Genomic DNA, 26,545 nt, shown 5'->3' on the forward strand with positions numbered 1-26,545 from the left:
AAAAAAAAAAAAAAAGAGCAAAAATTCCTGCAGTGAGTCTCTTTAATTGGCCAAAATAGCCCCTCTTCCAGCAACTTTCCTAGTGCTCTGCCTGTGCTGCATTTTTAGCTGATTCTCACCGTCAGAGAGAGAGTTGTTGTAATTTGGTGGCTATCAGTAAAGATCAAGGACAGTTAAGACAATGATTGCGTTTTACATTTTCAGACTAGTTAGGTAAGCTTATGGTGCCTCCCTCATTTTACAAGTAAGACTTATTACAATAATTATACACCAGATGACAGTGCTTCAGTTTTACAGTCTGTTGAGCTGCTGAAGAAAGATGGTGGATGTTCAGGAATGGAACTTTTTGTTAGGTTTTGATAACTGCAGATCTCACAGAAGAAAATGGAACCTGAGTGCTGAATTAAAAAAAAAAAAAATTACATAGAAAAATTAATCTAGGTAGGAAACCTTAAAATTCTGGGATACTTGCTAAGTTTCTTTGAATCTAGATGTAGATCTGTTATTTCTCTGCAATGGATTTCTTATTTACATTGAGACATTGATACTGAAATTTTGGACCTGACTTGCTATGTACCAATTTTACTCCATTATAGTGAAATCGCTCCAGTGACTGGTTTTGATTTCCAACAGTGTACCTGGAGCTGAATTTGAGCTTTGCAGAATTTTCTCCTGAGGCAGGTGATGAATAGGACTTTTCAAGCATAGAGCAGTTGTTTCATTAAAAGGCAAAATGTTAACGATTCAGAAGACAGGGGAGACAACTTCTGCATCTTCAAAAATCAGTAACCTTCTGGTGGAAAAATGCCTTTTTTAGGCTCATTCACAGAAATTTGCTCAAAGAAAAATAACAGCATTCCCTGGAATGTTGTTTAGTGTTTAAAAGTCACCCCATTACTCTGCGTGTGTGTTTGTAAATGTGACTAAAATTTGTAGAAATAAGGCGTAGTACTCTCTTCTTTTGAGCAAGAGGTGCAGCTTTGTACAGAAGAAGAATGTGGATGGTGGCCAGTTGGAGGGAGAACAATAAACCATGAAATTTGATCCTTGTAGCAGGCAGAGCAACACGGGGAAGAGAGCAGTGGCTGAGACATAGATCCAGAGTGAGCTTTTTGCTGTTGTTTTAATGTGTATTAAAGCAAAGACTCCACATTCCAAAAGCTGAGTTACTACTGGCACCTCACAGCTCTTCCATTTTCGTACTTCATGATACATCTCTTAAGCGTAATCCGTCTGCATCCCAGATCCTGTATTGCCTGGACAACGGGTAGATCTGATAGGGGCTAATCTTTTCCCATCTGAAGCACTATGTCTTTATTGTTGAGCATTGATGGATATTGATTGAGGCACTGACAGTTTGCATTGTGCGATATTGCAAAGCCTGGTGGTGCTAACCCTGCTCTTGCGGATATGGGCAGGTTTTCATTTTACTCATGTAGGACTGATGCTTGCTGAGTGAAATTATACTCAAAGGTCTGGACTCGTAAATCCACAATATAAAGATGGTAGTAAATGCCAGAGAGTCCAAGACAGTCTCTGGAACTATCACATGCTGTTTTCTGGGCTTGAGCTTAGCCACTTGACTGTATTGGCTGTTTCTGGGCTCATGGAAAGCTGCATTTGCCCAGGCAGGTTGAATAGTTGGGCATCTCCCTGATTTTCATGTCTAAATACAGTTTGTACTTGCAGATCTCCGATTCTGGCACATCAGAGATATTGGGCCCAATTCTGCCTTCAGCAATGCTGATGCAGGATCCCTGCTTCCAGAAGAGCTCTTTTTTTACTCCCACCCATATACGAACAGACACAGGTCTTTGCGAACAGAAAGGAGGGTTCCCCTGAAGGCAGGAAAATGAGCCGGTGATCTTTGCAGTTTAAGTCAGGATGAATAAAAGAAAACCCTTTGGGTGGCTATTACTTCCCCAAGCCCAAGTTTGAGTTAAAATTTGAATCTCGGGGAGGAGGGCGGTATTCCCCACTGCTCTGTGTGTAAAATGTTGAAAACCAAACCACTACTTAAAAGGTTGTTTTGTTGGGGGGGATGTAGCTAATAAACAGCTATTGTTTGGGTGGGACACACTGTGCACTTCTGAGCTCCACTTGCACTGTAGGAACCGAATGTGCTATTCTTAGAGCTCTCCGCATTCCTGCTGGCATCCAGATAGTTGTATACTGGATTGTCAGTGAAGGGTATATTTGTTTCAGCTCCATTGCCAAAAATGATGGTAGAGGAAAAACGGTAGGAGAAGAGACAGAGAGAAAAATAATATTATTTGCAGTAAAAAGGGCTGCATTTTACTACATGTGGACTGCATCTGAGATAGTGAAGAACATGCTTGAAGGCTTAAAAAAAAAAAAACTTTGTAAAGGACTTTACAGTGTTTCTTTAACTGTGGTAAAAGCAGCAATACAGTATCTGAGTTGGCAGAGTAAATTATAGGTTGCAGAGAAACACCAAAACCCCTGAGCTAGATTAAATATACTAGGGGAAAAAAATTAAACAAAAAATCTTGTTTCTGAGCATGAGTTCTCTAAATATAGAAACAAAACTGAAGAAGAAATGCACTGTTATAAAGAGCAAACTGACCCGGAGCTTAGATGTCAAAGGTTAAATAAATATAATGCAATACAAAATACAACTTTTGTTAATATAAACAGAAATGTTAATACCATGGACTGATTCCTGGGTGTCCTATGTTATGTGAAGTTATTTCTGCCTGTGAAAAGTCAGTGCACCGTGACTGTTAGGTGAAACTGTTCTGATTCAGCAGCACTTTATGTTTATAAGCCCTGATGCAGATTGATTAAGAGTTTGGAAGAGCAGAGAACACAGCCCACAGCATCTGAGTACATACAGTCCTTTTGTAAGTACAGGGGAAAATCATGTTTTATTTGGGATTTCCGAGATGTCACAAGGAGTCTTCCTAAGACATAAAGCAACTACAGTATCATGTATTAATAATAAGACCAAAATTACTGGCCAGATTTCATCTGCAGTTTCACACACACCCCCTTTTTCTTTAAGTGTCAAACTTATCTTTAAAGCCACTTTGAATGAAGTTCCATTGGTATTTCCCTCTTCTTCTCTCTTCTCTTCTCTTCTCTTCTCTTCTCTTCTCTTCTCTTCTCTTCTCTTCTCTTCTCTTCTCTTCTCTTCTCTTCTCTTCTCTTCTCTTCTCTTCTCTTCTCTTCTCTTCTCTTCTCTTCTCTTCTCTTCTCTTCTCTTCTCTTCTCTTCTCTTCTCTTCTCTTCTCTTCTCTTCTCTTCTCTTCTCTTCTCTTCTCTTCTCCTCTCCTCTCCTCTCCTCTCCTCTCCTCTCCTCTCTCCTCTCCTCTCCTCTCCTCTCCTCTCCTCTCCTCTCCTCTCCTCTCCTCTCCTCTCCTCTCCTCTCCTCTCCTCTCCTCTCCTCTCCTCTCCTCTCCTCTCCTCTCCTCTCCTCTCCAATTTCTTTTTCTTCCCTTTCCTCTCCCCCCTTTTAATTTCTTTTCTTTTTCTTCCCTTTCCCCATCCCTTCTCTTTTCCCCTCCCTTCCCTTTTTTCCTCTGGAAAAAGTTTTAAAAATATTACCTTTTTTTTTTTTCCTTTTACTAATGCTGTGGAGAAGAAAAACAGATTTGATTTCAAAGGGCAATGGTAGCACAATACCAAAGCAGAGCCTTTGAGAGAATGGAGAGCTTTTGAAGGCAAAGCAACAAGCCCTTCAGCTAATTAAGTGCCTTTGAATAGGTGAATAAAGGAAGCTGATGATGAATCTGGATTACAGAGAGCAATAAGGCTGAGTCTGGTGTTTGACCTCTCCACACATGTAAAAACATCTTCTTGATGTACAGATGGTCATTACTGAATTTATATTTATCTGTACACTTGCAACTGAGGTGGTTTTTTGTTTCAAACTTGGAGATTCTCCCCTCCCTTCTTTCAAGAGAGTCCAAAAGGAGTTTGACTGAAACTATCAGACTGCCATCTTCTCCCTTCCCCTCCCTCCCCTGCAAATAAATAACTTAAGATAAGTTTTGGAAAGTAAGGAGTAAGCTTATGGAAGGAAATGGGCTGTTTGGCCTCAGCATGCCAACAGTTATACAGCATTTTCAGAAGTGCAGTAATCAAGATAAATCTTAGTTCACATCTGATCTTCTTAGCCCATTGGTTTTTAAATTGCATGTGTTTGTCATCTTCTGTAGGTTACAGGTATTCCAAAGCATTTCTCTGTTGTAGTGGAGCCCTTGTAGCCATGTCTTAACCTTCCCAGTTCTTTGGTTTGTATTTTAAGATGTTTACAGACATTGGTATTTCTATCAGCTCTGCCTAATGCCCTCATCATTCCTTCCACTTTAGCTATCTGTTGTGCTGAAAGCGCTTTTGGACACCACATAGCACATCATTAGGGGAAGCAATCTGCAGAGGAGAAGCTTGTAAATAGATCAAATCCTTCTGAACACCGTGTGGGGAGCATCCTCCCTCAAAATCACCCTCCTTTTGGATCTGAAATTAATGGGGACACTACATCAAAGTTGCAGCACTTCCCTCGATCCAGCATGGTCTTTCCCTTAGTTATGACCTGTTTAATAAAATGGAAGATGTTCTGCCAGCAATTTAGCTCTTAGGACACAGACAACTCTATGGGAATCTCATGCTGGACAAATTAAAATCCACTTGGAAAGAAAAAAGAGACTTGGGGTACTATAAACACCAGAGAGGGGTGCTGGGAGGTGTTCAAGAAAGTCCTTCTCTTCGTTACCTGCAGGACAATGAAGCGATGTGTGTGCAGGCCAACATGGTATTGTCCAGGGTTTTGGTGGAGAAAGGCAAGAGGAAGTAGTACTCATGTGCTGTGAACACGTAGATGGAAATGTGACTTATCCCAGAGAAATTTAGGACAAGGTGCTGAATTTCAGCCCGAAAGACTTCTTTTGATGAGTTTCCTGGTGCCCAGGTCACAGGCTGTATGTCAGTGCTCTATCCCCCCTCCTCCCCCACGCCTGGCAGGGCCGTACAGCCTCGGGTGAGCGGAGGAGAGTGTGCCATCGCACAGAGGTTCTGCACTAACTCTAAAAAAAAACCCCTTGCTTTTGTGGTTTTGAGCTTTGAGCAACAGACGGTCATTTCCTTCTGCTCTGCAGTGCAGGGTGGGAGAGAACCTCTTCTCTCAAAGGTGTAGGGAAAGTGGTGGTATCGTGCTAAAAAGCGTCTGATTCATGTGATGTGAATCAAATGAATTTTGATGTTCTGACACCCAGTTGTACCAAAACCACTCAGATCCTGCCAGCCTAGGTAGGCAGTTTCTCTTGGGTTTTTTAGGCAGCTTGGTAGCAGTATTCACGTGTTTTCCTGGGCTAAACATTGGCTGAATCAGGCCCCAACTCCAGATTTTCTTGTTTTTCTTTTTTTCAAGTAACTCATTTGCTTCCTTTATTACCACAAAAAACCCACATCCATATGCAGACATCTTTAATTTATAAACAGCTGAGCAAAAGGTTTTGAAAATACATTTTTTTCTCAACTGTGCCCTTAGATGCAATGAAGTTCTAAACTCCCTAGGAATCTAGGGAAAGACTCAGCGACCTTCTCACTGGCTTCATAATGAATGCCGTAATTTCCTTCTGTGTATCATTCTTAAAAATAACAACAGGAATAGTGGTTAGGGGTGGGTAAGACACATTACTTGCATCCTCACTTACAAGTCAGTGCACCCATAATTCTTATATAGAAAAGGTGTGTTCATGGCCCAGCATGCTGATGAATAGCAATGAGGAAATCGTTTCCATTACCCTATTGTACACCCAGCTCGTTTCATCTGTGCTGTAAATTCCCATTAATATCAGACCATCTTAATTCCATTTTTCCCCACATTTGTGGAAGATAGGTTTGTTCGTTGTCTGTATTTGCTCTATCTTTCTTAGTAAATGGCAGTTTGAGGAGCTTATTTTGAACTAAAAGCAGCCTGGCTTTCAGAAAATGTGCTCACTTCCCTAAAACCATGCCCTTCTTACTACCTCAAATTTGATGCCTACATTAATTATTAATTTTAATACTTTTTGCAGTGGTACTGTGAGAGAGCATGGTTTGTACCCTTGATTTTTGGGGTGGTTTTTACCTAGTGTTGTCTTGTAGGAGTCTAAAATTACATCTGTATTCCACAGGGCAGAAATACTTACAGAACCAAAGTCTAATTTAACAATTAGAATAAAAACCAAACAAATAAATAAGAGAGTCCCTCAGATGCTGTTAAATCATGGGCCTGGCGCCGGACGGCGGTTCAGCAGGGTGGGGTGACTGGAGCAGCCTACTTTGTCCTTCTGCTCCTCTCCTCTGTCATTTCTCCCTCACTGCAGTAAACGCTGCACACAAAATAAAAGTACAAACATGTTTTGTTTCAGATGCAATACCTAGAAATAACTTTCCTGGTAAAATGAACTCAGTCTCTTTTTTCTTTTTCTCTGGGCATTTTGGAGAAATTTCAGTGTGTGGGTGGGGGAAAACAAAGCCGTGGCTGTAAACAGGAACTGATATTGTCTCCACGTCTGAATGGGGAGAGAAACTGAACTGGCCTCGGTGGTTCTCTTGTACATCTGCGAGTCTGGAAACACTGGGATGATTCACAGTTTGCTGATTAATACAGGAGCAAGCAAAATGGTGTGAATTAACGGCCATTACAGAGCTGTGCTGGATGGCAAATATCCCCCTAGAACAAATGATCTTTCACGAAGATTGCTTAGAGGAAGAGGTAATGGGTCTTAAATACAAATTAGAAGCAGTCCCATCAAAGCTGTTAACATTAAGGTTTGAAAGCCAAACACTATTATGAGCTGTCTTCAAAAACTGTACATTTAGGAAGCATATCAGTCTGCCGTGTTGGCTGTGTAATATTTCTGTCTCGAGCACTTTGGACTATTTCAAGCAGCCAGCACTAATAATTGATAGAAATCCACAATCAGAATGTAGCAGCTCTTCGTAGGGCTTTGAAGGCTAATCACTCAATTACATGTATGTTTTAAAGTTAAATTTTTTATAGCATCTATGAAGGCAAATATTATCATTATCAGTGTGTAATTCTTAAAAGCTCTACTGTTAACAAAAAGTAATTCTATATTACAGTTTAACCCTTTGCGTATGGGAATGTTAAGAAGGTAGGAAATACATTACTTCAGCATAAATAATACTTTCTGTATAACCAGCAAAATTATTTAACATAGTGAATGAGTAATGTAAACGTGATACCTTAGATCGGTGTCAGACAGATGCAGATGTGAGTGCAGGTTATGGACAAGCTGTGCTGAGCTATTTTTCCCCATTACAGAACTGATAAGAGACCCGTGAGGAGGGTAAGCCCTGTAATGTAGACAAAATAGTATGATATCCTAAGACATTACATTAACAGCTTGATCTTGTAAAGATTCAAACACACACACCTAAATTTACGCAGTGGGAGGTCATTCCAGGACAACTACAGGAATATTTCTGAGAGCAGAGTGAATCATGTATGTGTATAGTCTTTGTATGCTCAAGAAAGTCCAAAGGTGGAGGAGAAGGATGCAGCAAAGGGCACAGTAATCATTGGCAATGGCATATTAGTGCTACACAAAAAAAGAGAGTTGGAAGCTTTGGTGCATTTGTTCTTACCTCACCTCAAGTTTACATCTGAATTATTTTTGGCTTTTCTGTTGTGTGTGTTTTGTTTTGTTTTGTTTTTTTTCTTGAGGGTTAGGACCAGCATTTTGTAAACGTGCCAGACTTTGAATAAGTGTATGTTTTAATCAGTCCAGTGATTATTTGCAGTCCTCCGGGTTTTGTTTTTTAGAGTCATGAATGGCAAAAGCAAAATTTGCTCCTTGCCAGGAAGAAGAGCTGCCCCCTCCTCTCAGGCACAGGAATAACAAAAGCAAATGAGGAAAAAATAAATTTCTTGACAACGACTTTTTCCCTCTCTTTTTCTTTTGTGATTGCAGGCTGCTAATGTTAATGTGTTTCTTCCCTTTCCAGAAAGATGAGGACATGCTATCCTGGGATACCAGTAGTATGTATCCCTGTCATAAACAAATCCATTTCTCTCAGTACTTAAATACTCTTTTGTAAGCTTCTCTTTGCATAATAAATGTGTTTAATATTTCCTTTACTCTCCGGCATTATTAAGTATAAACTGTTACTGTGCTGGATTGAAGGGTAGTTTACACGGCAGTTGTGTTTGGATAGTCTGTTTTCTTTTACCATTGCTCCGAAGGGCGTGTTTAAGCAATGAATGAATGATCGTATGAGCATTATTTTTTTTGTTTCGTACAACCCCCTTTTCCTCCTCCTTTCCAGCTCAGTCAGCACACTTTCTGCAGAAGCATTTTAGTTTTCTACGTGGAAATGGGGCGTTTCGTAGAATAGATGCATAACAAGGATGAGATACTTTTTTCTCCTTTCCCTCTTCTCCCAAGAGATACCCTGTGACTTCCTCTATTAGTCCATTAATCGCCGTAGCTCAAAATTCAGTCTGATCAAAGGAGCAGAACTAGGTTGAAAAGTGCAGATTCTGGCAATTGACTTGACTGTTTAGATTCCCTGCTGAGCTCATTTAGAGCTGGAATTAAGCTATTCCTGCTGTATTTTTCGTCCTTGGCTCAGCAATAGTGCTGCGCCTAGCGCCGCACCGGGGAGTGCTGACGGCAGCGCGGCCGTTCCCACATCCCGGACCCAGGCTGCTCTGGAGAGCAGCCTCCAGGATCTAAGGAGCTGAATCTCCCTGTGCCAGGAGAAAGCTGAGTAATCTTGTCTTAGTTTGATAAGAAGGTCTGTGTTTAGATTGCGTTCGTTATTCGACTGCAGAAAAAGTGGAGAACCTGTTAACTGAAGGTGCCGGAGTCAGTATTGATCATTCTGTGGTTTTTAATTTAAGCATCAGGTTTCTGTCTCTTGCAGCTCTCTGTACCGAGGTTGGGGCACGTGTTATGAGTGGGAAGGAAAGAATTTTTAAAAAGTGTAAACGGGAAATTTGTAAACAACATGAAGTTTCTTGTAAAAGTTTTCTTTACGGCGCAATGACTCACTTAAGGAATACAGTTGTTTTTAATGCCTATTTATATGCAGTTAGAAGCTGGTGCTGCTTTCTCATTAATAGTCTTGTTGGTTCTTGTTTGCTTAAGGCAAAAATGCAGACTGCCCATACCTGTGTTGTTCGCTGCAGATTAACATCTGATTTTGCAATCCTTACACATCTCAAATTCCTGTTGATGTAACCAGGAGTTACAAGTTCTCCAGGAATAGTGCTGGACTCTTGATGTCATTATTTGTGACTCTACAGTTCCCCAAAGTGTGCTAATATTTCTCAAAGAGAGGTAGACTCATTTGATGTGTAAGTTCTTATCTCATTAAAGTGAATTATAGTTACTGAAATGTGAATGGCATTCTATTATCAGAAAATATTATGTATTTAATGGTTTAAGAGTGCTTAAGGTCAGCAAGAACAGAGAAATGCTGATAACATCACCATGGTCTGTGTGATGGTCCTGAAATTGAGTAATCTTTAACTGAAAAAAGTTTTGCTAGACATATCGATGTTTTCCCATAGTTTAGGACTTTGTCTAAAGTTCCTAACATTTATTTATGTTGTATTACTTTTAAAAAAAAAAAAAAACCCAAACCACAAAGCCTGACCATTTAATAAGACCCTTTTTTTATTAAGAAAAAATATTGTCAGTGAGGGGGGAAATGGACAAATTTGTTTCATGACCAGACCAAAGGCTGAGCTTTTTTCTACATAGATACATAGGCACATATCTATATGTCTATAAATTTTAATTTTAAAAAGAACTGTGACCTTCATCAGGGACCCCATGTGCAATAAGATTATAAAGGAACTCCTGACTCGGGTGTGCTGCTCCATTCTAGTTTGACACAATATATAAAGCTACTGTGCTCTAGCTTATGGAGGTTTCCTCGTACTTTATAAAGCATCTGTCTGTATGGCAAGCTAAAATCTTGTGCTTTTTTTTGTGATTTCTAGTTTTTTCTGCTTATAACAGTATTGAGGTTTTTCATAAGATGAAATGCTCTCTAGCTGCATTTAAAATATACATTTTTGCCTATTTCTGTCTTGATCAAGTCAGAGGGAGGGTACCTACCTGCTGTCTAGATTACTGTCAAACTTAACTGAAAGTGAAGTTGAATTGTACTCTGTTCTCCTAACAGAGCCTATTTTCTCCTTCTGTCTGGGTACTAAAAGGCTTTTACTGCTACACTAACATTTTCCAAATGAAACGTTTTTGCCAATTTCTGAAGAAATAGCAGAACAAGTACCACCTTAGACATGCTGGAAGGAGTCCTGCGCCATGGATTATAAACTGAAACAGTTGGCCAGAATAAGGAATTAAAGTAATCCCTGATATTAGGAACATGAAAATGAGATGACCTTCTATATATGCCCTGTGTGAGTTTCTAACCCAGTTGCACTATAGGCTCCCCTTTATCGCTGTTCCTCCATACCTTTACTGTGCAGAAAACAAAAGACCAGCCGTTCAGCTGGGAAACTGGAACACATGCTTGCAAATATTACAGACTTTAAATGCATTGTATTTTTAACAGTAGTTCGTGATTGGAATGACAGGAAGGAAATGAGCAGAAAACATCCGATTCTATCTCTATATAAAATCTTGCTTGTGAAAGATACAGTTACCACAATAATGATCAGACGCTAATTGATTCATTGTGCTGGGAGACAAGTGCTGAGCGGAGGAGCCAGCGGGGTCATTTTCTTCCTCCGACTCCACTTTGGTTGTTTGCTGAGGAAGGGCAGGAGAGGGTTATAAAGCTGCTGCCACTACATTCAGCGCATGTTTTTCTCAGAAAAGAAGAGACACCGCCAGCCAAGATCTCTTTCCTTTGGAAATTGTGGCTGGGAAGGGCCCCTTTGGCTCGGCAGACAAAGTGGGCAGTCAGACAGCCCCTTTCCTGAATCCCAGGCAGGCACCAGACGGCTGAAGGAAGAGAGGCACCAGGCTGAATTAGATTGCCTCCTGCTTTGGACAGTAAGGCAGAGAGGCAGGCTTAATTGCTTTGCAGCTGTTCATTTTTTCCCCTTCTCCCTCCCCTGCCCTCCTCTCCCTCCTCCCAGCTGACCCCGGCGGCAGCCGCAGCTGTAGCCCCAAGGAAACCTCCCCAACTTGGGGAGAAGTATCTGTCAGCCTTTATACCCTTCCCTCAAGTCCAGCAGCAAATGGGAAGAGAAGTAAAGTATTAAGGAAAAAAAGACTCTTTGGCGTAACCTAGTAATTTGTTGCTTTTTTTTCTGGGTTAGTTTGCACAGGAGTGTCTGTCTGATCGCTGCTTGTGGCAAGGGGTGGGCTGGGCCAGGGGACAGGCAGACATCTCGGGTGGCATCCTTTCAGGAGAGGCAGCTGGGTGTCATCGCTGGCAGGTCCTGGCATCCTGTCTGAGGGGACAAACCGGGAGAGCCTTTGAACGAGCCCCCTGCGATGTGGCACTCCCTGCAGCGGGATTTACGAGACATTTGAGATTTCCGCTCCGGAGCTGTGATACCGTTTACGGAGATCTCCCAGACTGCTGCCTGGCAGCGTGAATGTCAGTTGGGGTTGATTTGGTGGTGCTCTCACTGGTGAAAGAGCCTCGACATCAAAATGTTCTTGACCTGACTATTAAAGGAAAAGCTCTTTTGAACCTCAGAGAACTTGCAGGGCTTTCCAGCCCTCAAAAACTGGCTCAGGCCAGGCTTGCAGATTTGCATGTATCTCATAATCCCAAACTGTCTGAACCTCGTGTTTGTCCAGGAAACAGAGTTTGTTTTCTTAATTGCCCTCACTCCATTCCCAGATTTAAAAATTTAAAAAGGTGTTTCTGTGCCTTAGCAATGAGTCTGCAGTCAGCATTCAGCTCACCTGCTTTGCAGAGAGGGGCTTTGCTCGCCTGCTGCTCAGCCAGCCTTCCTGGGTCTGTTCACCTCCAGCAGCAATGTCAAGCTAACCCAATTTTGCAGCTGGTATCGAGTGCCAGAGGCCAGCTTTGTAGATGTCTCTTTAATTCCTGCACTTGCAGAATTTAGTGTATATTTTCCCTCCAGTTCCACTGACTCACACAGTCCTTGGGGGTGGAGGCAGTGGGAGAACAAGAAGGCTATAACCCAGGTCTAATTTACTCATCTGGTAAAGCCAGTCGTCAGTGAGCCTTTCCCCTCTCTGTCCACAAAGATAGTCCCTCTCGGGAGTCTGTTTGGCCTCCCAGTTATAATTATGGCATCAGTAGTTTCATACTTGACTGTCCTCCTAGGCCGACTGCATCTCCTCTGCTGGGGTGTCATGTCTGGGTGATAGCATTAAAACATGAAATGCCCAGTGAGCCGACAGTACGACGCAGGGCATGCAGCCCCGCGCTGCTTGGGAGCACGGGTTGTCATGGCACACTAATCTCTTTATGCAGGACATATTTGCTGCTTATTTTTTATGATATCCTTAACAGCATAAACCAGAACTTGAGGTGGGCACCAGTGCGGGTTTTTGGCACGTTTCTTTTGAGGCACAAAACTGTAATGGGGATCTTGGCTCAGGGCCACTGGAGAGATGGAGGGTGTCATTCCTGGAGAGGTAGAGCAGCTACCAGATGCTTTGGTGGTCAGAGGGATTTGTGTCTGTAAGAAATGGATTTAGAAATAAGGTAAGGTAGCATGTAAGTGACTTCTTTTTGTTTCTAATCTGTTCAATATGCAGCCTACAATAGCTCTGCCAGTTAGATTTGAATTAAAACCGGCTCCACAAGGTACAAAGGCTCTCGAGCCTCATTGCCGAGACCGGAAATCCATTGTGGCGTCCTGATTAGTGCTGGTGAAATCGGAAACCTTTCTTGGGGCAGATAACAATCTCGCAAATGAAAATATAACCTGTTAATCCTGAATTTTAACAAGGATGGTTATGCAACTCCAGACCAGACGCAGGATGCGTCCTATCCATGTGCCCCTTGGTCAGTAAGGGTTTGCTGATCCGGGAGGGGTGGGATTGCACCCCTGCAGTACCCTCTCCCCAAAGCACCCCTGCTTTACACCAGGGCTGTGGCCAGAGGCAGGAGGAGGAGTGCTGGGAGGTGAGGCTCAGTGCAGAAATTGGGGTTCACCTGTTGGGACTGACCCCTCTGAAGCTCTTGGCTGAAGTATCTTAAGACGGGGCCTCTATTTAATGTTCCTCCCCATGCCAGTTGCTGCTGCCAGAGGAGGGGTGGTCTGGCTGGGGTCATCCATGCTTTTTCAGTCCTATAATGGTCCCTTTAATTACGGGTAACAATAGGTTCTGTTTTTTCCTATGTTAATAACAAGTTCCAGGGTATAAATAACTCTGCAATTAAAACAAAACGCCTAACGATTTACCATTTGACACCTATGCAGTCTGCTGGAGCCTTGTCGGTGCAAGGAATTTTTTCTCCTGCCCTGAATATTTTATAATTGTTTTACAAAGAGCAGGTGGATGCTCCAGTCATTAAGAAATGCCAACCAAGGTACATTGTGGCACCAGGGAGCAGAGAACAAATAGCTATGCCTGTGCTGTGGCTGTAGAGAGCTCTCCTTTTCCACATGCAGACAGGGTTTGTTTGACTACTTCTGTATATTGACCTTTGTTTTTTAAGAAAAACACAAACAATCAGGATTGCTTTATTGTAGGACCCATTAACTCCTTCAGAGACTTTGTGGTGTCTGTTGATAAGAGCAGCACATGTGTGGCCATGTACTGCAGGGAGACACTTCTGCTGCTCTCCTGAATTTGGATGTTTGCAGGCCCATGCTGCCTGTCCCTTGCTTTGTGCATTTGGAAGAGTCGGTCTATATGTAAAAATATGTGGAAATAGGCCTGGGGACTCTAATCACATTGGCCAAGGAGACAGCGAGTATGGGGTGAGGGGAATTCACCTCTGCTTTCGGGGCAGGGCATGGAGCGCTGTCTCTCATTTCTGAGACTGGCTGGGATGGTTTTGATGTGGAGCCTGCGAATGGAGTTGCTTGAATACACAAGCGTGCCTAAAAATGTAAAAATAAAAGCAGTGCTATTTTAAGACTTTAGAATCAGAGATTATAAATAGCCCAACTGGTGTGTTACTCCTGGATGGGTGTGTCGGTACTAAAACATCACCACAACTGTCAGTTCCCTTTGAAGCAGCTTGTCGGCTAATGACCGCGGCTTTGGAGCCTCCTCTGCGTTTCCATGTTCTCTCGATAAGCACAGGTCAATGACAAGATGCACTCCAGGCTGACGTGTCCATCACACCAGCCCTCGCTTTGCTGGCTTGGGCCTGTGAGCACACACGAGTGGAAAGGTGGGTGCACGCTGATGGGGAGCGCTGCGGAGCTGGGATTCGGTGGTGGGAGGTAGTGTTAGCAGGGTACAGTGGAGCTCGCTCTGCTGAGCACAAACCATGGAGCCAGGGCTGCTGAACACGGGACAAAGGGTGAAATAACTGCAAGGTGAAGTGCTGGTGTGGGACTTGTGAGATGTGGGTTTAGCACTCTCCATTGTCAGCCTTCCTCTGTGCCTGGTTGGGATTCATCTTCCTGCTCCCATCATTTAGGCTCCTCCTGTGGCCAGTGGGGGAAAAGCTCTTCAGATGGTAATTTCACCTCACCCTAATGTGCACCTCCAAGATGTGATGTCTGTGGTGAGGGAAGCCTGGACAACAGGCTTAGGCTTGGCCCTTATCTGCTGAAGGTACCTTTATTCCTCCATCTTTGGAAGCAGCAGCAGCTGTGGTGAGCTAGTATACAAAAGTCTGTGAAGTTGAAAGACATATAGTACCTGAAATAGCTGACTTCTGCCTCCGAAAGCATTTTTGTTTCTGTCTGGTTTTCCAGTGCGGTGGCTGGGAAGAAGTACCCTTGATGGTGTGCCACCGCCTCAGTACTGCGGGCAAGCGGCTGGGGAACAGGCTCTTCTCGGGTGGCTGTTTCTGAGAGGAATTCTGGCCGACTCCTGCACCAAGTAATGATATGTTTATTTGCAATATATGGAGCCAGGAGACATCTCTGGGTGATAAGGATCTGGAGACTAGTAAACAAAAGAAGGCAAGGTTGGAACTCAAACTGTAAGAAGGCTTGTTTGGGTCTAAAGAAAACAACTATAAAACCAAATAATGACGGTGTTCAAAAAGGTCTGCAGTGGTGTATCTCAGGACAAGGTGCAAATGTATCTGCCAAGCCCCTGCACTGGTAGGACGCCAAAATCTTGGTTGTTCTTACAGGGAGCTCTAAGCAGTCTGTACCCAGAAGGTGAAGAAAAAGGAGCTTGTTGGCAGCTCCTTCTTTTCGTAATAGATAGAAGTGGGCCAGGAATCTCTCCTGGTTTAGCTGAGTCTTCCCCAGGAAGGGGGAGCTTATTTCATGTTCTCTCAGTGGAGGAAAGCTTGCAAATAGGCTGTGTGTAGCCTAAAAGAAGCAGAACACCCTGATGTCTGAAGGTTTCCAAGAGTTCATGCTGAATTCTTCCTCCGTAGCCTGCTTGTAACACAGAGGAGCTATGTCCTGACGTGATGCTGCCCTAGCACAGAACAAGCCACTTGTATTTTATGGTGATAGAGAAGATGATTTCCATCAAGAAACAAATGGGGACAACAGCAGTGACAAATAAAGATCTTAAGGGTTCAAAACTGATAAGCTGACAGCTCTGTTTTCAAACCTGGATGTCTTGAACATGACCTAGAAACAGTATTTTGGCAGCGTGCTGACTGCAGCGGGCACCTGCGTTCTCTGCACTGCTGAAAATCAGGGAGCTTCTGGGGGCAGCCTGGACGTGGATGTGGAGATGAGAAGTTACAGTAAGTGCCAGGTCAAAAGTTAAAGCCTTTGTCTGAAAGTGAAGTTGTTACTTCGATCTGAAAATGGGGACTTTTCCCATTGCTCGCTGTGGTCAGAGTTGCTCCTGGAGGGCAACAGAAGGACTGATTTAATGCTCCATGTCTTTTTTCTTTTACACTGAACTCTTAATTATGCCTGCATTTCACTGCAGATTAGCAGGGAGTGCGGTGTGGAGCCCAAGACCCCTGGGGTGCAGCGAGTGCCCAGATCTCCTCTGCCCTGGCCCTGGGGTGTGTTTATAGACGAGATCTGCGGCTCTGCGAGGATGCACACACACACACGCACGCTCTTACGGTATGAAGAAGCTCAGTTTGCTTTTTATTCCACCCCCCCTTCTTCTTTTCTATAATCATTGCAGAACAGGAACAAATGAGTGTGTCACTTTAAACCATGAAACCACTTAGTCCGTAAAGACAGATTTGGCGTCTTTGTGCTGGCAGTGACAGGCCAGTGCGGCGCTCCATAGTGATCCCACTGTTCTCCCTCTGCCCCGCACCCCGCCGCCGCTCCCCACCCCCTCCGAGATTTGCTCCGTGTTTGCCTGCCTCTGTTTTTGTGGTTGGTAACCAGCAAAAGAATGGAATGGATTTAATGATTTGTTGGCTGCGGTGCCAGCATGATTAAGTCAATAAAGCTGGAAGCTGAAAACAGTGTAGTTACAGTATATGACTTTAACCTTGTTAATGCATGTTTATGTCCTCCTGCCCACTGTATAGCTGTACATTGCATAAAGAAGATCTGACCAATCTTTAACCCATTAAATAATTCATAAAGTGAGAGCAGACATCAGCTACTTGCAGAGCGGATCAGTAACCATGGGGTCAGCAATAACTTTGGCTCCCTGGACCATATCCAGCATGTTTAAACTCTGGTGATGTCACCAGGCAAGCTTCTAACCTTAATCATTTGGATGGGAACAAAGGGAAGTTAACTGTTGACATGCGGTGTCTCCGTGGAAGAAACACTTGTGAGTGCTCTGCAACATCTCAGCCTCACAGGGGCTGGGGACTAGCTCCAGCCTCCTTGCTTCTTTTATACGCTTCCCCCTTTCCTTACAGCAAAAGCGCAGCTGGCCAAGTGTTCAAAGGCACATGTTGCCTAGACTCCTATTATCTCAAGTGACAGAGGCACCAAAATCCCACAGAATTTCAGAGCAATGTTGGCTGACTTGAGAAGATGGTATTTGGAGGCACTTGGATGGTTTTTTCATTGTGGATAAATTTTGAATGAAAAGTATCTCCTGCCGTGAAAAGACAAAGAAGGACATATAATGGGGATGGAAGCGAGCAGAAGCCGGGGATGCAGAAGAGGATGAGGAGTGAAACAGGACTGTTCTCACCGCAGTAAAAGCTCTGGCGATAAAATATCAAGCAGGACTTACAGCAAAATCCTAGGATTCTCACCCATAACTACCTCAGCCAGCCTCTTCTTTTCGTACCAAGTCAAAACACAGGGCTGACTTCTCGTAGCACACAGCCCTCTTTACACAGCTCCCAGCTGGGCACCGAGGGATCCTCCAGGTGCGGCGATGTCCGTAGTTGTTGAAACAGCTTCTTTTGCTGGCACTTAAGGAGCGAGTCATGGGATCACGGGGCGTGTGGCCGGGACATGCTGCGCTTCGCTGGTCTGTGCAGCCAGGTTAGAGGCCCTCAGGGACCATTACAACTTACTGCAGTTTAGTGCCGTTCTGAGATGCAACCAGCTGTGGCCGGACCCAGAGGACAGATGCAGAGAGGAGGACGCGACAAAATCTCGTATGTGGAGTGAAGCAGATTTTAAAAGCCCTTCGACCTCTCACCGGTGAGTAGCATGGAGCACAGTTCTGCTGCAGGTCTTTGGGGTCATAACTCGAGGGCATGGGAGAAGCACCGTTTCAGGAGGCTGAAGACATAACCCCCACACTGCACTGGAAACGGACCCTCATCCTCCTATTCAGGGAGTAACTTTTTTGGGGGGGGAAACTGAGACAGAGGGAGAAATGAAGCGACCTGTCCATAGTCGTGTGAAGAAACTATGTATGATGGCAGTGGAAACTGAACCTGGTCACGTGAGCCTGAGTCCATACAGCCAGCTTTTATCCTGTGACTCAGTCATGAAACAAACTCACCGTTCAAGATCATCTCCTTTAGAGGTGGCTTGGGAGTTCACCTTTAATGATCCCATTTTCTACGTCTCCTGACAAATTGCATGCTCAGTCTCGTGAGCTAACCCTCCATTGTGTGCCCACAGGGACACTTGCTTGTGCAAGTAAACTCATCGGAGGCTGATGTGCCTACCTGCACAGCATATATCCAGGTGTGTTTGCAAACAGACCTCTGTGATGTGCACGTCTTCATGGCTAGGACTGTTGGGGCTATTAAAGGCACCCAGGTAAAAACTCTTACACGGTTATTTGTGAGCCAGATGGCTGCGTACAGCAGAGCATATCTCAGAATCCACTACATCAGCCCAGAAGTGAATTTTCCAGGTGCCAAAAGATACGCACCTTGAGTTGGAGATTAGAGCCGGGACCTTCAGCCTGCTGTTGCTGGCATCTGCAGCCAGAGACCGGGGGGGAGACTGACCCCCAGAGCTAGTGCTGATTATTCTCAATCACTCAGTTATTCCCTGTTGCTTTATGGGTGTGGTAACGAATATGCTCAAATTAATTTACCCTGCTTTTTTTTGGGGGGGTGTGGGGGGTGTTGGTTTGTTCTCTTCTTGACGTAATCCAGAGCAGCAGTCTCTGCTACAGAGAAGATGCTTTAGAATTTATGGCAAGTCAAATCTGATCTGAGTAGAAATTCCATGTTCTGTTTTCTTTGTTTTTAGCTCAGAACATTGTGTGATGCGCCTGAAAATCTTTCCTTACCGGTCTATTGATTTCGATGAATGAACCCACATACACCTAGTGATGTTTTATTATCGCTCACCCACCATAGGGTATATAGCAGCTGGTAATTTTTGTGCATTGACTGCATTTTTTTTCTGCTTGATGGAAAACAGAGTTGCTCCAAGCATATGCTAATGCTGAATGGGGGGGTCCCAACTTCTGACCCATAGCTAATATCCTGCAAGTCACATGAAGCTACCAAGGATTCTTGAGCTGGAGTTCGAAATGCCTATGTTATCAGCAAATAAACACCATTAATTGCTTCTAATATGTCGTGCAGTGGTTAAATGACAAGATCCTTATTAATATGCGTGTATATCAGCCTTTTCAGTGTGTGTGAGGGGGAGTATGAAGTGGTAAAATTATTTAAAATTAGTGGGGAATATTTACAGGAAGGCATAAAGAACTGTCAGTTGAGGAAAGCAGCATTTTATGTTCTTGTCCCGGATGACCTTGCTCCAAGGACAAATCAGAGCTTGATGAAATGAAGCTGCAGATGGCTAGTGATCTCAACTCTGTAATAATGAAATGACACAAGAAAAAAATGAGACATCTACAGTTTGTAAATACAATCTGAATGGAAGGGGAGAAAAGGAATTTTTAAGGGGAGATTGAGTTGACTTGGTTACAGCAGTTCAGCTTCGGGTGTTTTAATAATAATTTCCATTTAAAAAAATAATGGAATCGCTCCTTGTTCCCCTAACTCAAGGTCACCTTAATACATTTTTCTTTTTTAACATGTCAATATCTTGGTTTTAAAAATTTGATCATTTGATCGTGAGGACTACCTAGTCACAGCTTACTTTGTATCCATTATTTTAGCATATTATTTATCACTGCATTTTGTTTTGTAAGTCATGGTGGTGATTTTTGGCACCTGATTAGATCTGATACAGCCATTTTAGGTGTTTGAATAGTTTCATCTGCTAGGAAAGAGTAAGCTCGTGAGTGGTTTTATACTGAAAAAGTGATGTGATACTTTGTGCCAGAGGGTGCTTTGTTTATGCACTTACATGAGAAATCGGGAGTATATACTGTTGGGTTTTGCATACGAGCAGGTTTTCATGCAAAGGGCTTCTCAGAAGTGGTTAGGCAGCCAACTGCTATTGAAAGTTAACAAGACTCGGGCATCTGTCTCTGCAAATTGAACCTGTGCATGAAAAAGAAAAAGAAATTCATGGAAACATTAACTTCGAGAAATCAAGGGATTCGCAAATCTCTGTGATCCAGACCACCTCACTGCAGTTCGCAGAGCTTTTCAGAAATGGGCAGGTAGATAACTAATTTCTCCCAGTAGCTCAAGATTTCCTGACTTTCACTTTGTTAGAGTGAAATCTTCACTTTTTTTTATCAGATCTTTTCTGCTCTCCCTAATACATAAATTCGCCAGTCACTGCATTTCTCTGTCGGGTGTTGAGCTAACCCGGCTCCTTTTGAATCTCATCGACACCTCCGAGAGCATGCCTTGACATAACACAAGGATTACTTGAGTCAAACCACTTTATAGATACGAGATGTTGTAGTTTGTCATCACAGCTAGTGCAACCTTGTAGAGACAGGCAGAAGGACTACCAGCCGAAATTGGGTGAGATAAATACGGTTTTAGATTATCTCATTGAATTTATAGGCAAGCTGCCCTCCATGGGAACAAGAGTGTGGTGTCAAGGGTTGGAGAATCATGATAGCTGTACAAGCCAAATATAAATATTTTGTTCTTTGCAGAGAATTCAATTTTGGATCTTGACTGTATGTTATATAGACAGGTACAAACCACCCATGTCTGCATCTTTGGGTGTATACACATAAAAATAAGATACAGTTTATGTTAAAGTATGGTGGTACAAAGACTGGTGGGGATAAGTCTAGCCCTACAGCATTGCTCTCAGGTGGAAGAAAAGTGTATTAACACTGCAGGTACCTAGGTCCCATTGCCATCAGGAGTCTGGCAGAGCCTCTGCGGGTCTCTACTCCTCCTGAAAGGTTTGTCTTTCACTTGGGATGGTGGAGCAGAGCTGTTCTCTGGGCTGCCTTCACGCGTGGCCAGGGAGTTCACCTGGGCCAAAGGATCTATCTGCAGGGGAGCTGCTGTTGCTGGAGTCTCAATCATGCATCCTTACAAGCACCGCAACCCCTGGGAGGTTGTGTGTGTGTCTGTGATACACCAACTCTCCCATCCGTGTTGTGCCTCAGGCTCTTGGCTGCTCCCAGAGTTGTTCCCCATGTTCTTTCTAACAACGTGATGCTGGTAACAGCATCACAGCTTGATTCCAACTCGCCTGCTAAAGGATGTGTTTTCGTCTAAGAGAAAAATCACTGTTTCAATAATTCACTCTGCATTTTCTGTCTCTCTGTTGATCTGATTGCTGCTGCTCTTCAACGGCATGTTTTGATGGATGAAACCAGCTCTGAAAATATTGGTAGAGTCTTTGCACAAAAGCTTTAACTAATCAGATTAATTTTTTTAAGAGGGGACATGTATTCAGTTTCCATCTTATTAAAATTCTGGGTGCATTTTTAAAAGCACTTTGGATACTTTGATGGGATTTTGTTTTGTTTTCAACAGCATGCCGTGTAAGAGCAGCTATAGGGAAATTAGTGTTTCATCTGCTTTGCTTGAAGGGAGGAGATCCTGATACAATTGCTAGACAGGTGTGGTGATATTGTCATTGCTCCTAGTAAAGAAGGAGGACTACCTTTGAAGGAAGCTGTGCATGCTCATGCTGTATGAAAAGAAAGAAAAACTTAAAAGAACTTTTCTTTTTAAACAAAACCGTATACCCGTGGATCACTTACAATCTTCAAACAAAGCCTTTTCCTGACTGACAGCCCCCAAGATAAGCTTAGAAACTTGAGTCTGGTAGTATTTCACATGCTTGTATATCAAGTAAGTGAGTGAAAGATGGGTAAAAAAAAAGATCCACTGAGGTGCACAGTTTGTTTTATCAATGTTCATACATTGTTTTAAAACAAACACGCAAACAAACAAAAAGCTTTGGAGTATTTCTGAACTGAAAGACTGTTTTATCTCAAAGAGCATCTCTGAATTGTGAGCAGAATAGAGGAGAGAGAAAAGACAGAAAACTTCCAAAGAGCAAAGGGAGAGTTTTGTTAAAGGCAAGAAGCAGAGGCAAGAAGCATACGTAACCCCCGACTTCTGCATGAAGCAAAGGATCATGGCATCTCACAGACATCACGTTCTTGAGTGGGCTGACACGATCATTCTGCCAAACCATGACCCTGGATTTTGTTTGCTTTGTTTGCATGCATTGGCCAAACAGATTCACCATCTTAGTACCTACTTGGATTAACAGCTGTGGAGGCAAGGATCCTCCTTTGTGAAGGTGGCATCAAGGTTTCCTGTGGGGCCCCGTAACAGGAAGTTATGAGACACCGGGAGTCTGTGTGTGGCTTCTCTGTGGATCTGGACATGAAACTCTTACAACCGTGAAATTCTATGAGTGAGGCAACTTTAATACTATTAGTGTTTTAATTGCTTATTTTGTAGTATTTGAGGAGTTGTTGTGCCTAGGAGTCTTAGTCCTTGGACTTCAGAGCAAAGTCCTGCCCAGGCATGAAAGCCCCCCCCAGGGAGATGCAAGCACACCTCCTAGACAGGAGACCATCCACTGGCAGGTAGGCGGGAGCACAGGGACATGCAGAGGCATTAGTTTGAAACTAGTATTTGCATTTCCTCACCCGAGTACAGAACTCCCCATACGTAACAGATGTTCTTAAAATACAGAACAAAACTTGGTTAGTGAAACTTCACCCCACCCCTAGAGAATAGCTGTCCCTGCAGATCCACCGAGAGTCCCCGGCCAAGCAGGCAGGGCCTCGGAGGAGAGCAGTGGCACTGTCCTGTAGCCATGTTTTTCCTCTCTGGTGTGTTTTTGTTTTTTTTTTTTTTACTGTGTGATGTCTTGGTAAATACTTGAAGCTATGTTATCTTTGGTTACAAAAAAAAAAAAACCTGGTGCAAAAAGCAGTTTGTCCCTTTCTCGTATTTACAGCAAACATTTACCCTGAGCGACCCATTTCCTTTCGTCTTTTCCTTTCATGCTGGGGTGCTGTGGCTCATCTCCACAACCCTTCTGTTTTAAGCTCTATAATTACTGGATTCAGCTGGATGCCCCATTGAAAGTGGAGGGAATATTTCTCAAATCAGCAGTGTCTTTTGTAATGGAATAAACTTTTTAAATGCAGGTACTATACACATTTTTAATTAGACACATTTCTGTTCTTCCACTGCTGCTAACGCTTTCAGTTAGGAAGTGCAGTTCTTCCCCGACTCTGCAAATATCTACCGAAATTTGCAAAGCTGCCTGTCTCTCTCTCAGTAACCTTGCTGTGACCTGGTTATCTGTTAGAACCACAAAGAATTCAGTCTTTAATTAGTCCATCTGTTAACTATTGAAATTCATGGCTTAGTTTTATTGTCTGGGTCTGTAACATAATGCTGAATGGTCTCACCTGGCAGCTTATTTCTTATAAAGCAAATGTGCCTTTCCAAGAGCCATTTTGGTGCAGATAACTGTCTTTTCAGCATTGGACAAATGACTCTGTCTAGCAGCCTGCAGTCCCCTTCATGCCCTCACTGAAATAAATTGTACATCTCCAATAGCTCTGGGCTTAAGTCAATACAATTTAACATGTACATTTCTTTGTTATATTCTTTGGAGTTACACCGTAAGAGCAGATGGGAAACTTTAATAATGATAAATGAGTTTAGTGTTTTCACATAGTCCTAAAAAACAATGAATGCCCGTTATTAAAGATTAGAGGGATTTTTACATATTTGACACAGGGCAATTAAAGCTCTAGCTCAGATCCTCAGAAAGTCTTGCTTTTAAATTCTTTTTGGACTGTTTGTTAATGAGGATTCAGAGGAATCAGAGGCCATAAATTTCTTCATTCTCGCTTAAGTGAAGCCACAAAGTGATTACTGGGTATATAACTAAGTGCTGAGGACTGGAGTTTATCAACCGCATTCACATAGAACAATTCATCTCCGTGCTTATTTACTGCAGTTGTGCATCTTACATGTAATCAGATGATGGGGCTGGGCAGGTCGAGCTCATCAGTGGATTTTTAGAAGGATGTAGATTCATAAATATATGTGGTAGGTCTCAGTGGGACTGTTCGCACACTTTCCATTAAGTGGTGGCCCAAATATTTTGTTGGACCAGACCGACACGCTCACTACAGTCGGACGCAGTAATTTGCAGATGGCGTTTGCCCAGCCTGAACAGCCTGCCATTGTGCACCGGCTGGGCAGCTGGGAGGGACTGGTTTCACTGGGCTGTGCAATGGCTTTTACAATTACAGTCAGTGGCGGAATACCGACAGAAACAGTATACCTTCCTGCAAACCCGGAACCTGATTCTTTTCTCCTTGCTCTCAAAACTAGTGCATAAGCTACTCAGTCAAAACCGTGGTTAGCCCCTGTGCCTTTGTGAACAGAAATTGCCACACTGGGAAGCCCAGGGAGTGCTGCAGGAGCTCCGGACCTGCTGTGCGACACTTTGCCTAGCAACAGAAACACATGCTCTCCAACACATGCTCTCCAATTCCAGGTCTGCGTGGCGTGCCGTTTGGTTAGGGATTCTGCCCATTTGATGTTTTAATATGAGTTTTTGGAGGGAAGACTGGCAAAAAACCCAATACCTACATGCAAACACATTTTTTTTTTTTTTTTAAGTTGAAGAATTAGAATCCCCCGTAGCCATCTGTGCCCTCCGGTGTAGCTTACAGCTGGCTCAGCTGCACGCCCCTTTGCGTGTGAACACCCGTTTCCATCGTTCCCGACTTCGACACTAGAATCCTCCTCTCTTTGCTGTCTTCCTGAATTTTAAAATGGGATAGTCCAAACTACAGACAAGTCAAGATTATGGCTTGTTTGACTTGGCCTTACTATGGGAAGGAAAGTGATTTTTCTTGGGGAGTGATGAAAAGGAAAAATGTTTAAAGTTCATTAACCTTTGGTACAGATAGCAGTGTCCTTTAGACTACACCAGAGCTATTCTTAGTCATGACGTTTAAGTGGTTATTTTTTATTGTAAGGGAATACAGTAGTTCCCACTAGTGGTGAAAAGAGAGAACTTTTTCCTTTTTCTTTTTTTTCTTTTTTTGGCTTAACCTAAATGTGAACTTGTAGAAGGCAAGATTTTTAATTCATTCCGTGTCTTCCCATGTATGCTATTTTGTCCTAATTTCCCCAAAAGCAAAATTTATATCTATAGATTGTTTCTTTACTGGCTAATTAAGTATTATACAACTCTGCTCTGAAAAACTCAGCAACGCATTCTGTATATTTGCAAATGAACTTTGCTGATTGTCATTATTGCTATAGGGTGCCTGCAGAAAATCCCATATAATTAAGCTGTTGTACTGCCACAGCACAAGAGCTGCAATTAGTAATGTGATTTACACTTCTTTACCATTAATAATATGGAAAAATCAACATTATTTTCTTGATGATGTTTAGGAGAAATTAGAATGAGGTGGACATGATTAGGAAAAGAGACTTTAATGTTATGACTTGTTAATGCAATAGCCCTGAGCAAGACATCAGAATGATTGTCCTTGCACTAAACTCATTTGCTTCAGTAAGCACAGACCCTCTGCACGCAACAAGACAAGTTTGGAGGAAATTGGATAGATGGCAGGGATTTTGGTGGTATGAACATTTCAGTGTCTTTCATGTGCAGAGTACACAAACTGAATCCCTCCACTTTCAAATATTCCCCTAGAGGCAATCTGCATTATTCAAAGCTTAACTATGGCTGCAGAATCCTGTCTGACATGAAAGCAGAGTGCTAGCTTTACATGAACTTTCATATTTACATCTGTAGTAAATCATATTTACTTTTTTCCTCCCCTCCCTCTTTTTCTGTGGGAGAGAGGGAGTAAAATGGGTAGGAGGGGAGGGGGAGGAGGAGAGATGTCCACCAGAATTGTAAGCAAAGCACCAGTAATAAAGTCTAGTCTTATGAGACTGCCCATGAATAGGAATGATAATGAGAGCAGTGATGAGCTGCAGGTTTGTGTCTTTTAGTAAATTATCTAGCAGGCATTTACATTTCATCAATTGTGCTTTTGCATAATAGACCAAAGTGCTACAACAAAAGGAGGCACCATAAAAATGAGTAATTTCAGTGACCTTCTTGGTAATCACTCTTACAAAGAATATCTTGGAAGTAGCTGGGTGATTCCTCATGGTGAAGCTGCTGTGGAAAGGTGCCCCAGGCCCAAGAAGCCTGCCTGGTGACAAATGCCTTCCAAGGCTTTCTCCTGGCCACTCTGAAACATGGCTCGTATCCTGTTTTCTCCATCTGAGCATGCTTCTAATTGTCAGATGTCAAAAGGCAACAACCATTTTCTTCTTGCTTATCTCCTGATAACATTGATTCTCAAACAAAGGATGTGGGCTTCCATTCTGAAAACAAAGGAAGCATGGCCCAGCTAAGGATGCTGGATATAATATACATACTTCTCCCTGCCAGTAATAACAAAACACCATAAATAATACAGAAGCTGGATGTGAAAATGGAGAAAGGGGAATACACTGGTACTGCTGTGCCTGGGTACAGCACTTCCAGGATCGCTTCCCTTCTTGTCCTCAGTGAGGCCTTGACTTCTTCCCTCATTTTTTTTTCTTGTATTTCCCTGACTACCTGTCAGATCCTAAGATGTTCAGACTTCTTTTTTTTTTTTTCTTCCCCCTTTTGGGTTGTGTCTTTATGGTGTTCTTATCATTTTTTTTTTTTCTTTTCTCCCCACAATGCTCTTTCTTTGGAGGCAAGCCCTAGCTGGTGAGAACCATCTCAGATCTTTCACTGGGGACTTACAGCAAG

General features: G+C 43.0%; 1 protein-coding gene across 1 annotated transcript in view; it reads left to right on the forward strand.

Moving 5' to 3' along the window:
- MAMLD1 (mastermind like domain containing 1) overlaps nt 1-26,545 on the forward strand; it is an 83,759-nt gene that overhangs the window by 52,328 nt on the left and 4,886 nt on the right. The window lies entirely within an intron of this gene.

Source organism: Strix aluco, chromosome 10, assembly GCF_031877795.1.
Source record: "Strix aluco isolate bStrAlu1 chromosome 10, bStrAlu1.hap1, whole genome shotgun sequence".
NCBI lineage: Eukaryota > Metazoa > Chordata > Aves > Strigiformes > Strigidae > Strix > Strix aluco.